The sequence below is a fragment of the Mustela erminea genome, chromosome 9 (genome assembly GCF_009829155.1).
Source record: "Mustela erminea isolate mMusErm1 chromosome 9, mMusErm1.Pri, whole genome shotgun sequence".
NCBI lineage: Eukaryota > Metazoa > Chordata > Mammalia > Carnivora > Mustelidae > Mustela > Mustela erminea.
This window is the reverse complement of record NC_045622.1, coordinates 84,044,284-84,048,497: the sequence shown is the minus strand read 5'-3', so window position 1 is coordinate 84,048,497 and position 4,214 is coordinate 84,044,284. Positions and strand designations below refer to the sequence as shown.

Below are 4,214 nucleotides of genomic sequence, written 5' to 3'. Positions count from 1 at the left end.
GCTGAGTAACACTGTCCCTTAGCAACTCTGACCGGTTTTCAAGAAAGAAGTGTCTCATCTTACCCCATTGCTGTGGATGCACATGGAGACAGTTTCCCGGGTTTCAGCATGATCAGATGTCCATGCCACAAGAGCTGGGGCTCGTTCACTCCCCCACCCAGGGCCCGGGAAGCAGACTTTGACAACCACACCGCAAACCTGTGCATTGAGACATTCCAGAAACTAGGTGTTATAAAACTGCTGTGTGCCTAGCCCTGTGCTATCAGGGAGGCAGAGGGCATACAAGGCATTGCCCCAAACTCCAGGAGCTTCCAGGTAACTTGTAGAGTCAATCATCACCATGGAAGTCAGACAAGAACTTGAGCTCCAAGGATTAGCCCAGGGATGGAGACGAAGCAGCCCTATGGGTCACTGTTGGCGGCAGAAGTATGAACACGTGCTGAGGAGGTGGGATGTGAGCTTGACCTTTGAAGAATAGTTGGAGTTTGGATAAAGAAAGAGAAAAATAGGGGCATCTGGGTGGTTCAGCTGGTTAAGCACGTCTGCCTTCGGCTCAGGTTATGATTCCAGGGTCCTGGGACCGAGCCCCACATCAGGCTCTCTGCTCAGCGGGGAGCCTGCTTCTCCCTCTCCCTCTGCCCGCACTCATGCTCTCTCGCTCGTGCTCACTCTCTCTCACTCTGCTCTCTCGCTCAAATAAGTAAATAAAATCTTAAAAGAATAAAAGAAAGAAAAAGAAAGGGCATGCCATGAGGGACCAGAACACGCAAAGGTCCTTAAGGCGGACATGCACATTAAATGAGCAGCTACTGCTCTCACTGCAGCCCGTACACAACCTCTTCATCCGTCCCCCTGCTCAGTGCTCTCCGTAGGAAGACCCTGGGGCTGAGTCACAGACAAACCTGTCTCACCCTCACCTAAATAGAAACCTCTCTGTGTGTGGCTCAACCACTTGGATTGTTGGCTCATGGCCCCGGGACCCCCAGCAAGGGAGTGCGATTCACTGTTGTTGACCGGGGGAGGACGAAGCAAGCTGGAATGACGGGAAAGTAAACGCTGAGGGAGGAAGAGGACATGCTGCAGAAGGAGGGGCCCAAGAGTGAAATGGAGAATTCAAAACTGAAGTAGACCTTGATTAAGGGATAACCTGTTGTTGGGCAAAAGTCCCATCATGATTTGATTGTTTTGGCCTGGCCCTTGTCTGCCCTCAACACTTCTGTCTGCTCTGGGGTTCCGTGGCAAGGGGCCTGTAATCATGGCTCACACATGGCCAGCAAAACATGAGCAGAAGCAATGTGGTCACTTCTGGATAGACGCTCCAAGAGCGAGAGTAGGTCTCCCCACTCTCCTATGCCCCCCTCTGCCATAACAGTTGGCAGTGTTCCAGGGAGAGAATGTTCCAACTGTGGGGGCCCTGGTGAGGAGGACACGGAGCAGAACCTCAGACAGCCACAAAGTGGGCATGTAATGCGAGCGAGAGCCAAACCTTAGTTTTTATCAGTCACCGAGATTCCTAGTAGGTTGTTACTGTGGCATGAGCTACCTGTCCTGACTGACACGAGGTCTGTCGTTCCTGCATGTCTAAGCCCCTTTTCCCAGAAGCCCTCCCTCTCAGTGACAGGTGACCACAGACACCTCTAGCTGCCTGGCTCCCCCCCGCCCCTTTCTCTAGCTCTGAAGGGACACAGGTTATTTTGGGCTCCCCTACACCTCACAGCCGCCTGGGTGAGGGTCTGCGCTGCAGACCTGCAGGAGATCCTGATCCGGCATGTTGGTCCATGTAAAGGAGGGCTGGAAGCATCGATAGAAAATGTATTGGCGAGTTCTGATGTTGTGAAGTGAGTGGAAGATTATTTAGATAAACGGATTAATCTGATTGAAATGGTTCCCAGAAGTAAATGTCAATGAACCAGACGTAATAATTTCTTGCTCATGAAGTAGTGTTAGTATGCATGTGATCTGAAGTTTATGTTAAAGTACGAGCACGAGATTGCCTCTTGGGCCGTGGATGGTGTAAACAGGGGATTGGGCCACCACGAATGGGAACTGTTTGTGTCAAATCTGGTTAGCTCAGGCAGGGTGATGGGCCAGAGTCGAGGGTCCTAGAGTGTAGTTGTTGAATCATAAACAATAAGTCAAGGCCAGAAATGTATCTTTTGTGTGGAAATTAACATCGGCTCTCTGTAAACATCTGCTAAGCGAATTCCGAGCGGCCTCTCTGTACTAGAGGTTTTGCTTCAGTGCGTCAGGAGAACAAGAGCTGCCTTCAGAGGGAACAATTGCCCTCTTAGAGTGTGTGTGGGGGATCTTAGGAGAGAGAGAGAGAGAGAGAGACCCAGTCACGTGTGCATGTTCTCCTAGTTAGGTTGCTGTTACAAAGTGTGCTCCAATTAAGAGTTCTGTGATGAGCTAACAAAAAAAAAAAAAAAAAAAAAATGGAGAACAGGCTGAGTTAAAGTTAAAAGACCTTTCTTCACTGCAGAACTTCTCAGAGCCGCCAACTTGTTAATGTCAATGTCATTGTCCAGAAAGGGCTATTACAGTATGCGGCAGTCACGGCTTCCCAAACTTTTATGACCACAGAACTCAGAGAGATGGATGACAGATAATAGATCGATAGAGGGGTGGAGGGGTAGAGGGATGCAGGGGTGGGTGATATGGGCAGAGGTAGCATTTCGCAGGCCTATTTGAAAATGAGGAAGAGAAGTAACGGAAACTGTATGTATACCTGTGACTAGATAAACCGATGTCCTTTGATGTGAGGTAGTGCAGTGCAAATTAAATCAGCTAATTAGATTAAGATGCTTTTGGATGCAGGGAACAGACTTCCATTTAAAGGGGCCTTAAACAATATTACGTAAGCAATCTGGAGGCCAGGTGACTTCAGAAGGAGTTAATTCTTAAGCAGCTCTACAGTAGCGGTAGCGTCATGAATTCAGACTTTTTTTGTTTTCTGCTCTGCCTTCCTCAGCACAAAGACGATGTCTTCCTTCTGATTGCAAGATGTTGCTGTAGTTCCTGGCACCAGCAGATGCAATCCTCCAGAGTTGGAAAGAGCCATTTCCTCCAGGGCGGCTCCTTTTTTTAGGAGAGAAACTCTTTTGCAGTAATCCCGCACCCCATCCCCCAAACTCTCCTTTAGGTCCACATGACGAGATGGGGTTTGCCGGTCTGTGCCCTGAATGAGAAGCTGAGGAGGGGAGTATTGGCATTTTAAGTCTTCATAGTGGGAGGTGGGTCCTACCAGCAAGGGGAGTGGGATGTCTCAGCCAAGAATGTCTATTATGTAATTGTGTGATCTTAGTATTTTAGTCTGTGTTCTCCAGAGTAACAGAATATAATAATACTATGCATGCACGCACGCGCGCGCATACACACACACACACACACACACACACACACACACACTTCAAGGAGACACTGAGTTAAAGAAATCTGTATATGACTATGAAGAGACTTATTACCAGGAAATGGCTCATGTGATTACAGAGGCTGAGAAGTCCCAAGGTCTGCAGTTGCAAGCTAGAGACGAAGGAGAGCCAATGCTATAGTTCCAGACTGAGTCCAAAGGCAGGAGAAGACCGCTGTCTGACTTGAGACACTCAGAAAAAGAACTCTCTTATTCTACTTTTATTTTTTTATTCTGTTCAGCCTTTCAATGGCTTGGAGGAGGTCCACTCACATCAGCAGAAGGCAATCTGCCTTCCTTGGTCTACTGACTCAAATGTTAATCTCATCCAAGAATACCATCACAGCCACACCCAGAATAATGTTTAATCAGATATCTGGGTGCCTCATGGCCCAGTCAAGTTGACCCATAAAATTAACCATCACCTTTAGGTAAGCTACCTCTTCAAGCCTTAGTTACTTCCTTCATAAAATAAGATATCTGATTGGATTGCTGTGAGAATTACACAAAATAACATATTTAAAGTACATGGCACGGGATCTAGCACGCAATTCACTCTTAATACAGATTTTTAGAGCACAAAATTGGACTCCTTATAATAGTAGCCACCCCATTTTCATTGATTCTTTCTCTTATGTTCATATGAGGCCACCTGTTAGTCCCTTACAAATGCTGAGTTAGTTAAGGACCCCTGGGATATCCCATATAGACTTAAAAATTAGTACATCTTCTGTAAATTGCCTCACAGCCATGATATTTCTTTTCTACGCTGGCCCTTGCAGATGTCAATTTCCTGCAAAGTCCC

At 47.3% G+C, this 4,214-nt stretch overlaps 1 long non-coding RNA gene across 1 annotated transcript; it reads left to right on the top strand.

The window, feature by feature from the left end:
- On the top strand, positions 1-3,290 carry LOC116599534. Its single transcript, XR_004289406.1, has 2 exons — positions 1-315; positions 2,972-3,290. It is a non-coding gene; the product is annotated as an uncharacterized LOC116599534 (long non-coding RNA).
- The last annotated feature ends 924 nt before the right edge of the window (positions 3,291-4,214 follow it).